The following is a 14521-nucleotide window of genomic DNA, read 5'->3' as shown; positions in this document are numbered from 1 at the left end:
TATGGAGATACTTACTTATCATAATCTCATGTTAACCATATGTATATCCATATATATATATCGTCATGTCGTTTTTACAAGTTTTAACGTTCGTGAATCGCCGGTCAACTTGGGTGGTCAATTGTCTATATGAAACATATTTCAATTAATCAAGTCTTAACAAGTTTGATTGCTTAACATGTTGGAAACATTTAATCATGTAAATATCACTCTCAATTAATATATATAAACATGGAAAAGTTCGGGTCACTACAGACGTGTTCTAAGGTCAAAGCTGAACATCAAAAACCATCAGGTCTACTTCAAAAACCTGAAATTCCGGAATAAAAATGGGAAAACATTACCACGGATTTCATTACTAAATTGTCAAGGACTGCAAGTGGTTATGATACTATTTGGGTAATAGTCGATCGTCTCACCAAATCAGCACACTTTTTGCCAATGAGAGAAGATGATAAAATGGAAAAGTTAGCACGTTTATACTTGAAGGAATTCGTCTCCAGACATGGAATACCAGTCTCTATTATCTCTGATAGGGATGGCAGATTTGTTTCAAGGTTTTGGCAGACAATACAGCAAGCATTGGGAACTCGTCTAGACATGAGTACTGCCTATCATCCACAAACTGATGGGTAGAGCAAAAGGACGATACAAACGCTTGAAGACATGCTACGAGCATGCGTTATTGATTTCGAAAATAGTTGGGATCGACACCTACCGTTAGCAGAATTTTCCTACAACAACAGCTACCATTCGAGCATTGAGATGGCGCCGTTTGAAGCACTTTATGGTAGAAAGTGCAGGTCTCCGATTTGTTAGAGTGAAGTGAGGGATAGACAGATTACGGGTCTGGAGATAATACAAGAAACTACCGAGAAGATCATCCAAATTCAACAACGGTTGAAAACCGCCCAAAGTCGACAAAAGAGCTGCGCTGACATTAAAAGAAAAGATATAGAATTTGAAATTGGAGAGATGGTCATGCTTAAAGTTGCACCTTGGAAAGGCGTTGTTCGATTTGGTAAACGAGGGAAATTAAATCCAAGGTATATTGGACCATTCAAGATTATTGATCGTGTCGGACCAGTAGCTTACCGACTTGAGTTACCTCAACAACTCACGGCTGTACATAACACTTTCCACGTCTCGAATTTGAAGAAATGTTTTGCTAAAGAAGATCTCACTATTCCGTTAAACGAAATCCAAATCAAACAAAAACTTCAATTCAACGAAGAACCCGTCGAAATAATGGATCGTGAGGTTAAAGGACTTAAGCAAAATAAGATACCAATTGTTAAGGTTCAATGGAATGCTCGTAGAGGACTCGAGTTCACCTGGGAGCGTGAAGATCAGATGAAGAAGAAATACCCGCACCTATTTCCAGAAGATTCGTCAACACCTTCAACAGCTTAAAATTTCGGGACAAAATTTATTTAACGGGTAGGTATTGTAGTGACCCGAACTTTTCCATGTTTATATATATTTAATGAAATTAATATTTACATGATTAAATGTTTCCAACATGTTAAGCAATCAAAATTTGTTAAGACTTGATTAATTGAAATAGGTTTCATATAGACAATTGACCACCCAAATTGACCAACGATTCACGAACGTTACAAATTCGTAAAAACTACATGATGTTATATATATAGACATATATATGGTTAACATGAGATTATGATAAGTAAGTATCTCACTAAGTATATTAATAATGAGTGATATACATAAAAATGAGTTTATTAAATTAAGAAACTCGAAACGATATAGAACGATATATATGACGATTATCGTTATAATGACGTCTTACTAAATACATATAAATCATATTAAGATATTGATACACTATGTTAAACATGATAAATGATAAGTAAACATATCATTAAGTGTATTAACAATGAACTACATATGTAAAAACAAGACTACTAACTTAAGGATTTCGAAACGAGACATATATGTAACGATTATCGCTGTAACGACATTTAAATGTATATATATCATATTAAGATATGTTAATACATCATAATATCATGATAATATAATAATTTAACATCTCATTAGATATAATAAACAATGGGTTAACAACATTTAACAAGATCGTTAACTTAAAGGTTTCAAAACAACACTTACATGTAACGACTAACGATGACTAGTTGTAGGTTGCTAAATTATTGTTGTAACTGTGGACAACTAGTTGTAGGTTGCTAACGAACGGAGATTCGGCCAAAAACATCCGGTAACGTTCATCAAACTGTTCACAGAACACCCAAGGTGTTCGCCGCCTGCAAACGGAAAAACTAAACCGCCACCGGAGTAGATCTCCGTCGAAAATGAAAAGAAAGACGGATCAGAGACTTATCGATGAGAAAAGGCGAGAATCAAAACCAAACACGCCGAAAAATGTAGCGACCCGACAAAATCGTCATTGACGGCGCCGTCTACTTAGGTCCCGTTACGTGGTCATAAGTCTTTAAAACAACGTTTTACCAAAAGTATGTCGCATTCATTTCAAAAGTAAAGATGTTTCAAAGTTTACAAGGTAGTTCGACAACTAGTTACATAACAAAGTTTAAAGTACAATTTAAACATATGCGACACAAATGAAAGTAGCCAAAATACGCTCCACGCATGCATGTTTACTCGACATCCAAGTAAGTATCAAAAGTAATGAGCGGAAGCATGTATCACACAAATGTTCAAGGACCTGAGAAAAACATATAAATCTGTCAACGAAAACGTTGGTGAAATCGTAGGTTTGAGTAAGTAAGTACAAGTGAACCACAAGATTTGCAACAATGATATAATAGTAATACATTCCAAAAGTTTGTTTCACGAGCACCCAATTATCAATGCTTAACATTCCTTCCATAGAACCCCATCACAATAGTGTTAGAACATACACTGTTTCTCGAAAATATATTTCATTCGTAAACGGTAGCGAACCGTTTGAATGAGGGTTTGTCAAACCCATATGGCCATATAACATAAGTTCCCGCTTACACCCGGCAAGTGTAACTAATGATAATCGAATTGAGGATTTTTGTTCAAACTCGTATGTAGAATGTTTGTTTTCCTGTACTTGTGTTCACTTAGTAAAAAGAAGCGTTTATGTTTTCTCATCCCAAATGTAAGTGCAAAAGAGTAAAAGTGGGACTATGATCTCACCTTGTGTGCACGAGTAATTAGTACTTCAACAAGTAATGTGTGCAAAGAACAATGCTAGTCTTGACCTAAACAAATAGGTTTATATCAATATCGGTAAACACGATAGGTCAAAGTGTTCAATTAGTCCTATGGCTCGTTAAGACTCGATCATAATAGCATGTGAATCAAATTGTCATGTTTCATGCAAGGTACAAGTATAAAAGCATGTTAGAACGATTGCACAAACATTTGGTTAAGTTTGATTAAAAGTCAACTTAGGTCGGGTCAAAGTCAACGAAAAAGTCAACACGTTCGGGTCGGGTCCCGAACTATTTTTCTGAGGTTTTTAATCATATATGAGCATGTTAGAACAAGTTACATGTGAATCGGAGGTCCATAGTATAGCAAACATTTTCCGTAAAATGACCAGCGAAGACAGAAGCTTGCCAATGTATCTGGACGGCGTCCAGATTGTCTGGACGGCGTCCAGCTTTGAAGGCTGAGACAGCGTCTAAAGATCTGGACGGCGTCCAGCTTTGAAAACTGGGATGGCGTCCAAGGATCTGGACGGTGTCCAGGTCCGTATTCAAGTCTGATGCAGAAAACTCCTAAGTGCACGAACCAAAAACCAAACTAACACATTTTATGATCCGCAAACAACCAAAACATGTATCTTATATCATCAGAAAGGTATTTTGACGAGGAAAACGAATAGACACATTTCAACGAGTAATTCAACACTTACAACAACCCAAAATTGCATTAAACGTTCATAATTAAAGGTTCAAGTTCTAAAAACGCATTTCATGATTCGGGCAACCAATTTACATGTATGATATGCCGTTTCGAAGGTAATCAAACACACATTGCAATAAAACACTTATCAACAATATTTCATAGCATTTGATACATCAAAAGTTCATATAAAGCTTATCAAACCCTAACCAAAATCTCAAAACCAATAATCATGTTAATGTAAAACACACCAAAACGAAGCTAATGAAGTAACTAACACTTTGAACACACAACCATTAACATCTAAACACATTTCATCATCCAAAATCAAAGATTTAACAAGCTCTTTTTCAATTTCATGCTAGTTATGTCAATTCACAAGATCGAGCATACAAATTACATATACGACATCACAATGAGCCATAGACACTAATTAACACACCTTTAAGTCAAGAACACTAAGATTATGAAATTTAGATTTTTTATAAAGTTACCCAATCGAGATGGAATTAGTATCAAAACGTAGAGAATGAAGAGAGGATTCCAAATATGTAATTTATTTTGATGTTAGCCTCCAAAATTGGATTTAGATGATGAATTAAGGATTGAATGTTGAGAGGATTTGGAAGTAGTAAAAGATGAGAATGAAAATGAATGGATGAAAGGGGTTTGACCCTTTGACCTAGTCAAGGGTTTAATCCCTTGTCAAGTTTAGTCCCTCAACTTTCGTTAGGGTGCGTGAATTACCTAAACGAGATAATTTAAAACGCGTATTAACGGGAGATGTTATAGTCATATAACGGACTTTAAATAATTAAACGGAAAAGTAAACAGAAAAAGGCGGGATGTTACATTACCTACTCCTTAAAAGAAATTTCGTCCCGAAATTTAAGTAGGCGTAGTAGTCGTTGTTTCTTCCTCGAAATCTTGCGTTTCCGGAACCGGGAATAAGTGAGGGTATTTCCTTTGCATTTGATCTTGCCTTTCCCAAGTAAACTCGGGTCCCCTTTTGGCGTTCCAACGGACTTTAACAATCGGAATTCGGCTTTGTTTCAATGTCTTGACGGAGGTGTCCACAATTTCAACCGGTTCCTCCACAAAATGAAGTTTGTCATCAATAGTAAGTTCCTCGAGAGGAATGACGATATCGGGTTCGGCAAGGCACTTTTTCAAGTTAGATACATGGAAAGTAGGATGAACAGAGTTCAATTGAGGCAGAAGATCTAAACGATAAGCAACGGTTCCAATACGCTCCAAGATTTCGAAAGGACCAATATACCGCGGATTTAATTTCCCCCGTTTTCCAAAACGAATTACACCTTTCCAAGGTGCGACTTTTAACATTACTCGGTCGCCGACTTGAAATTCGAGATCGTTGCGTCGTTTGTCGGTATAACTCTTTTGACGACTCCGGGCCGTCTGAAGCCTATCTCGGATTTGTACGATCTTCTCGGTGGTTTCGTGAATGAGTTCGGGTCCGGTGATTTGCACGTCGCCTACCTCGGCCCAACAAAGAGGTGAACGACATTTTTGGCCATATAGCGCTTCAAAAGGTGCGGCTTTAATACTCGCATGATAACTATTGTTGTAAGAGAACTCGGCGAGAGGTAAGTGCTTGTCCCAAGCTTTTCCAAAATCAACCACGCAAGCTCGTAACATGTCCTCCAAGGTTTGAATGGTGCGTTCGCTTTGCCCATCGGTTTGGGGATGATATGCGGTGCTCATGTCTAAACGGCTTCCCAACGCTTCTTGCAAGGTACGCCAAAACCTAGAAACAAAACGGCCATATCGGTCGGAGATGATCGATAAAGGTACACCGTGTCGGGCTACGATTTCCTTGATGTAAAGTTGTGCAAGTTTCTCCATTTTGTCGGTCTCCTTCATGGCGAGAAAGTGTGCGGATTTGGTGAGACGGTCAATAATAACCCAAATGGTATCATAACCGCCCGTCGTTTTTGGTAGTTTGGTGACAAAATCCATCGTTATCCTTTCCCACTTCCATTGCGGGATCTCGGGTTGTTGAAGTAGTCCGGACGGTCTTTGGTGTTCAGCTTTGACTTTGGAACAGGTCAAACACTTGGAAACATAAGTAGCTACGTCCCTTTTGATGTTCGGCCACCAATATTGTTGTTTAAGGTCATGGTACATCTTATTGGCACCGGGGTGAATCGAGTATCGTGACTTATGGGCTTCATCTAAAATAAGGCTTCGTAGGTCCCCATATCTAGGCACCCAAATCCTTTCGACGTAATATCGGAGTCCGGTCTCCCAAATTTCAAATCGAGAGACGAGAATGTTCAAGAGCTCGTGTGAAATGTTTTCATCCTTGAGAGCCTCATCTTGGGCTACCCGAATTTGGCTATTAAGGTTGGTGTGGATGGTGATGTTTAAGGCTCGGACATGAAGAGGTACCGCTCTTTCTTTTCGACTTAAGGCATCGGCTACTACATTTGCCTTCCCGGGATGGTAACGAAGCTCGCAATCGTAATCGTTTAAGGTTTCAATCCACCTTCGTTGTCTCATGTTTAGTTGCTTTTGGTCGAAGATGTGTTGGAGACTTTTGTGATCGGTAAAGATAGTACTCTTGGTTCCATAAAGATAGTGTCTCCACATTTTAAGTGCAAAGACAACGGCTCCGAGTTCGAGATCATGTGTCGTGTAGTTTCGTTCATGAATTTTGAGTTGTCGAGAAGCATAAGAAATGACTTTCGTTCGTTGCATCAACACACACCCAAAACCATGTTTCGAGGCGTCGCAATACACAACAAAATCGTCATTGCCTTCGGGAAGTGACAAGATAGGAGGGGTGGTTAGCTTTGTTTTCAAGATTTGAAATGCGGATTCTTGTTCGATCGCCCAATTGAATTTCTTTCCCTTGTGAGTTAAAGCGGTTAGAGGACGAGCAACCAAGGAGAAATCCTTGATGAATCTACGGTAGTATCCGGCGAGACCCAAGAATTGACGAATATGAGTAGGAGTAGTAGGAGTCTCCCATTTACTAATGGCTTCGATTTTCGTTGGATCGACTTTAATACCTTGGTCACTTACAACATGATCAAGAAATTGAACTTCCTTTAACCAAAATTCACACTTGGAGAATTTGGCATAGAGTCGTTCCTGTCTTAAAAGTTCAAGCACCAGTCGGAGGTGTTCCTCGTGTTCTTCTTCGCTTTTAGAATAAACCAAAATATCATCGATGAACACGATAACGAATTTGTCAAGATACGGTTTGCACACGCGGTTCATAAGATCCATGAACACCGCGGGTGCGTTAGTGAGACCAAATGGCATTACAAAAAATTCATAGCTACCATAACGAGTTCGGAAAGCAGTTTTGGAGACATCTTCCCCCTTAACCCTTAATTGATGATAGCCAGAGCGGAGATCGATTTTTGAATATACACAAGACCCTTGTAGTTGATCAAAGAGGTCATCGATGCGAGGAAGAGGATATCGGTTCTTAACTGTCAATTTGTTTAGTTCACGATAATCAATGCACATTCGTAGGGATCCGTCTTTCTTTTTAACAAACAAAATCGGAGCGCCCCATGGTGAATGGCTAGGTTGGATAAAACCACGGTCAAGTAGTTCTTAGATTTGACTTTGCAATTCTTGCATTTCGGATGGAGCAAGTCTATATGGTGCACGAGCTACGGGTGCGGCTCCCGGAATAAGATCGATTTGGAATTCTACCGGTCGATGAGGTGGAAGACCCGGCAATTCGTCGGGAAATACATCGGAATAGTCACTAACAATTGGCACATCATCGATGTGCTTCTCATCGGACTCGACTTTCTTAACGTGAGCAAGGATCGCAAAACAAACCTTACGGAGTAGTTTTCTAACTTTAAGGCACGAAACGAGGTTGAGTCCGGTGCAACTCTTATCGCCATAAACAATCAAAGGTTCACCATTCTCGATAGGAATTCGGATTGCGTTAAGATCACAAAGGATGTGAGATTTCGTTTTGGCTAGCCAATTCATACCGATTATTACATCGAAGGTTCCTAGTTCCATGGGTATCAAGTCAATTTCAAATTCATTACCCAAAATGTTTAATGTGCACCCCCGGTAATATGTGTCGGCACTCAATAGTTTCCCGTTGGCCACTTCAATGGTATAAGTGGTATCTAGTGGGAGTGGTGGAGTGCTAAAAGAATGAATTAAAGTCTTGGATACAAAGCATTTATCGGCACCCGAATCGAATAAACAAGTAACATAAGTTTTGTTGAGAAGAAACGTACCCGTGACTAATTCATTATCGAGCTTCCTCGGTGTTGATGTTGAAAGCTCGGCCGCGCGTATTGGGGTTATCTTTCCTCTTCGGGCATGCATTTCTATAATGGCCCGTTTGGCCACATTCATAACAAGTGCCCGTTTTTGGTGCATTGGGCCCCTTTCGAGCGATGGGGGCAACACTTTTACACTCATTGGCCTTATGACCAACTTGTAGTGACCCGAACTTTTCCATGTTTATATATATTAATTGAGATTGATATTTACATGATTAAATGTTTCCAACATGTTAAGCAATCAAACTTGTTAAGACTTGATTAATTGAAATATGTTTCATATAGACAATTGACCACCCAAGTTGACCGGTGATTCACGAACGTTAAAACTTGTAAAAACTATATGATGACATGTATATGGATATATATATAGTTAACATGATACTATGATAAGTAAACATATCATTAAGTATATTAACAATGAACTACATATGTAAAAACAAGACTACTAACTTAATGATTTTTAAACGAGACATATATGTAACGATTATCGTTGTAAAGACATTTAATGTATATATATCATATTAAGAGATATTCATACATGATAATATCATGATAATATAATAATTTAAAATCTCATTTGATATTATAAACATTGGGTTAACAACATTTAACAAGATCGTTAACCTAAAGGTTTCAAAACAACACTTACATGTAACGACTAACGATGACTTAACGACTCAGTTAAAATGTATATACACGTAGTGTTTTAATATGTATTTATACACTTTTGAAAGACTTCAATACACTTATCAAAATACTTCTACTTAACAAAAATGCTTACAATTACATCCTCGTTCAGTTTCATCAACAATTCTACTCGTATGCACCCGTATTCGTACTCGTACAATACACAGCTTTTAGATGTATGTACTATTGGTATATACACTCCAATGATAAGCTCTTAGTAGCCCATGTGAGTCACCTAACACATGTGGGAACCATCATTTGGCAACTAGCATGAAATATCTCATAAAATTACAAAAATATGAGTAATCATTCATGACTTATTTACATGAAAACAAAATTACATATCCTTTATATCTAATCCATACACCAACGACCAAAAACACCTACAAACACTTTCATTCTTCAATTTTCTTCATCAAATTGATCTCTCTCAAGTTCTATCTTCAAGTTCTAAGTGTTCTTCATATATTCTACAAGTTCTAGTTACATAAAATCAAGAATACTTTCAAGTTTGCTAGCTCACTTCCAATCTTGTAAGGTGATCATCCAACCTCAAGAAATCTTTGTTTCTTACAGTAGGTTATCATTCTAATACAAGGTAATAATCATATTCAAACTTTGGTTCAATTTCTATAACTATAACAATCTTATTTCAAGTGATGATCTTACTTGAACTTGTTTTCGTGTCATGATTCTGCTTCAAGAACTTCGAGCCATCCAAGGATCCGTTGAAGCTAGATCCATTTTTCTCTTTTCCAGTAGGTTTATCCAAGGAACTTAAGGTAGTAATGATGTTCATAACATCATTTTATTCATATATATAAAGCTATCTTATTCGAAGGTTTAAACTTGTAATCACTAGAACATAGTTTAGTTAATTCTAAACTTGTTCGCAAACAAAAGTTAATCCTTCTAACTTGATTTTTAAAATCAACTAAACACATGTTCTATATCTATATGATATGCTAACTTAATGATTTAAAACCTGGAAACACGAAAAACACCGTAAAACCGGATTTACGCCGTCGTAGTAACACCGCGGGCTGTTTTGGGTTAGTTAATTAAAAACTATGATAAACTTTGATTTAAAAGTTGTTATTCTAAGAAAATGATTTTTATTATGAACATGAAACTATATCCAAAAATTATGGTTAAACTCAAAGTGGAAGTATGTTTTCTAAAATGGTCATCTAGACGTCGTTCTTTCGACTGAAATGACTACCTTTACAAAAATGACTTGTAACTTATTTTTTCGACTATAAACCTATACTTTTTCTGTTTAGATTCATAAAATAGAGTTCAATATGAAACCATAGCAATTTGATTCACTCAAAACGGATTTAAAATGAAGAAGTTATGGGTAAAACAAGATTGGATAATTTTTCTCATTTTAGCTACGTGAAAATTGGTAACAAATCTATTCCAACCATAACTTAATCAACTTGTATTGTATATTATGTAATCTTGAGATACCATAGACACGTATACAATGTTTCGACCTATCATTTCAACACATCTATATATATTACGGAACAACCATAGACACTCTATATGTGAATGTTGGAGTTAGCTATACAGGGTTGAGGTTGATTCCAAAATATATATAGTTTGAGTTGTGATCAATACTGAGATACGTATACACTGGGTCGTGGAATGATTCAAGATAATATTTATCGATTTATTTCTGTACATCTAATTGTGGACAACTAGTTGTAGGTTACTAACGAGGACAGCTGACTTAATAAACTTAAAACATCAAAATATATTAAAAGTGTTGTAAATATATTTTGAATATACTTTGATATATATATATGTATATATTGTTATAGGTTCGTGAATCAACCAGTGGCCAAGTCTTACTTCCCGACGAAGTAAAAATCTGTGAAAGTGAGTTATAGTCCCACTTTTAAAATCTAATATTTTTGGGATGAGAATACATGCAGGTTTTATAAATGATTTACAAAATAGACACAAGTACGTGAAACTACATTCTATGGTTGAATTATCGAAATCGAATATGCCCCTTTTTATTAAGTCTGGTAATCTAAGAATTAGGGAACAGACACCCTAATTGACGCGAATCCTAAAGATAGATCTATTGGGCCTAACAAACCCCATCCAAAGTACCGGATGCTTTAGTACTTCGAAATTTATATCATATCCGAAGGGTGTCCCGGAATGATGGGGATATTCTTATATATGCATCTTGTTAATGTCGGTTACCAGGTGTTCACCATATGAATGATTTTTATCTCTATGTATGGGATGTGTATTGAAATATGAAATCTTGTGGTCTATTATTATGATTTGATATATATAGGTTAAACCTATAACTCACCAATATTTTTGTTGATGTTTAAGCATGTTTATTCTCAGGTGATTATTAAGAGCTTCCGCTGTCGCATACTTAAATAAGGACGAGATTTGGAGTCCATGCTTGTATGATATTGTGTAAAAACTGCATTCAAGAAACTTATTTTGTTGTAACATATTTGTATTGTAAACCATTATGTAATGGTCGTGTGTAAACAGGATATTTTAGATTATCATTATTTGATAATCTACGTAAAGCTTTTTAAACCTTTATTGATGAAATAACGGTTATGGTTTGTTTTAAAATGAATGCAGTCTTTGAAAAACGTCTCATATAGAGGTTAAAACCTCGCAACGAAATCAATTAATATGGAACGTTTTTAATCAATAAGAACGGGACATTTCACAACTCCTTGGCACCGGTGGCAAATTAACTTGCCACATTCACCAAAGTGATGTTTGTTGCATTTGTTTCAAAGAGGTAGGTTCCCGGCATAACCCTTCTTGCCGTCGGAGGTGTAAGGCTTCTTAGCAAAGTTGTTGTTGCTTGTTTGGGGGGCTTCCCACTTTCTTTTGTTGTTACCCGACTTATCCTCGGCTTTAGGTGCCGGTACTACAATTTCGTCCACCGTTTCTATCAATTTGCGGGCCATGTTCAAAGCTTCTTGATGATTAGGGGTATGGATGACATTACTCCGTGTTTGATACTCTTTGGAAGACCATCCATGTAAAGTTCAACCCTTAAAGCTTCGGGGTTCACAAAATTTGGGCACATCAAGGCTAGTTCAGAAAATCGTTGATTATAAGCCTTGAGATCATTTTCGATCGCCTTTAAAGTTCTTAGCTCTTGTTCGAGCCTTCGGGTTTCTTCACGAGGGAAATATTCGACAATCATCTTTTCCCTCAAGTCGGCCCAAGAGAGGGCGTGAGCTTCATCGGTACCCACCGATTGTACATAGGTGTTCCACCATGTGAGGGCAACACCGGCGAAAGTGTGAGTGGAGTATTTGACTTTATCTTAGTCCCGACAACCGCTTATGCTAAAGACGGCCTCCGTTTGTTCGAACCATCGAGTGAGAGTAACCGGTCCCCCGGTCCCATCAAAAGTATGAGGTTTTCACCCCATGAAGGCTTTATAGGAGCATCCCTCGCTTGAGTTACCGGCTCCTTGATTGTTGTTGTTGTGGTTGTTGTTATTGTTGGAGGAGTGATCGGCCATGGCCGCTTCCACGGCGGTGGCTATCATTTGTTGTAGAGCTTGTTCGGGAGTCTCATGGCGTGGCACACGACGAGGAGGCATTGTTCCTTCAAAACACAAGAATACCGTTGATTAGTATTTTCAATAATACTAATCATGATATGGAATAAGGATAGAGAAAAAAAATTTCCTTGACTCGCCTTAAATTCTTTATGCCACAATATCGGAACGTTCATATGAGTCACCGTAATATAATCCCGGAAATTATATTACCCTGATTCATATGTGCATTCGACATCATTTCATATAGTCAAGGTGGCGCATCAATCAAATTAAACAACGTGAGGTTAAGATGAAACAAGAGTAGATATAAGTAGAAACGTTCGAGTATAATGCACAAGTAGTCAAGTAATTCCTACTTCAAGTCTATATGCCAGTTGTAGTCTAGACTCACTAATGTACCCTATGACTCGGGGTTGACACCAATGAACTCTAAATCCCTACAACCAACGCTCTGATACCATCTGTAGCGACCCGACAAAATCGTCATTGACGGTGCCGTCTACTTAGGTCCCGTTACGTGGTCATAAGTCTTTAAAACAACGTTTTACCAAAAGTATGTCGCATTCATTTCAAAAGTAAAGATGTTTCAAAGTTTACAAGGTAGTTCGACAACTAGTTACATAACAAAGTTTAAAGTACAATTTAAACATATGCGACACAAATGAAAGTAGCCAAAAGACGCTCCATGCATGCATGTTTACTAGACATCCAAGCATGTATCAAAAGTAATGAGCGGAAGCATGTATCACACAAATGTTCAAGGACCTGAGAAAAACATAGAAATCTGTCAACGAAAACGTTGGTGAAATCTTAGGTTTGAGTAAGTAAGTACAAGTGAACCACAAGATTTGCAACAATGATATAATAGTAATACATTCCAAAAGTTTGTTTCACGAGCACCCAATTATCAATGCTTAACATTCCTTCCATAGAACCCCATCACAAGAGTGTTAGAACATACACTGTTTCTCGAAAATATATTTCATTCGTAAACGGTAGCGAACCGTTTGAATGAGGGTTTGTCAAACCCATATGGCCATATAACATAAGTTCTCGCTTACACCCGGCAAGTGTAACTAATGATAATCGAATTGAGGATTTTTGTTCAAACTCGTATGTAGAATGTTTGTTTTCCTGTACTTGTGTTCACTTAGTAAAAAGAAACGTTTATGTTTTCTCATCCCAAATGTAAGTGCAAAAGAGTAAAAGTGGGACTATGATCTCACCTTGTGTGCACGAGTAATTAGTACTTCAACAAGTAATGTGTGCAAAGAACAATGCTAGTCTTGACCTAAACAAATAGGTTTATATCAATATTGGTAAACACGATAGGTCAAAGTGTTCAATTAGTCCTATGGCTCGTTAAGACTCGATCATATAGCATGTGAATAAAATTGTCATGTTTCATGCAAGGTACAAGTATAAAAGCATGTTAGAACGATTGCACAAACATTTGGTTAAGTTTGATTAAAAGTCAACTTAGGTCGGGTCAAAGTCAACGAAAAAGTCAACACATTCGGGTCGGGTCCCGAACTATTTTTATGAGGTTTTTAATCATATATGAGCATGTTAGAACAAGTTACATGTGAATCGGAGGTCCATAGTATAGCAAACATTTTCCGTAAAATGACCAGCGAAGACAGAAGCTTGCCAGTGTATCTGGAAGGCGTCCAGATTGTCTGGACGGCGTCCAGCTTTGAAGGCTGAGACGGCGTCCAAAGATCTGGATGACGTCCAGCTTTGAAAACTGGGACGGCGTGTAAAGACCCGTCCTTATCCACCTGGACAAAGTCATCAATATTTGGTCCCATAGCGTTGATCGACTCCAAGTAATGTCCTTAACATGAGCTAATGCACAGCGGAAGACTTAATTCGTACCTGAGAATAACATGCTTTAAAACGTCAACATAAAGTTGGTGAGATATATAGGTTTGATGCTAGCAGCGTTATAACTATGGACCACAAGATTTCATATACATACATAATACACTCGCAAGTGTATGGAAAAGTCGTTGAGTACTTGGTAACCATACTTAACATTTAAATCACAGCAGCATATTCTTAAATAAACCCTACACCGTACCAA

This window comes from Rutidosis leptorrhynchoides, chromosome 3, assembly GCF_046630445.1.
Source record: "Rutidosis leptorrhynchoides isolate AG116_Rl617_1_P2 chromosome 3, CSIRO_AGI_Rlap_v1, whole genome shotgun sequence".
NCBI classification, from domain to species: Eukaryota; Viridiplantae; Streptophyta; class Magnoliopsida; order Asterales; family Asteraceae; genus Rutidosis; species Rutidosis leptorrhynchoides.
This window is presented reverse-complemented; position numbering follows the sequence as displayed.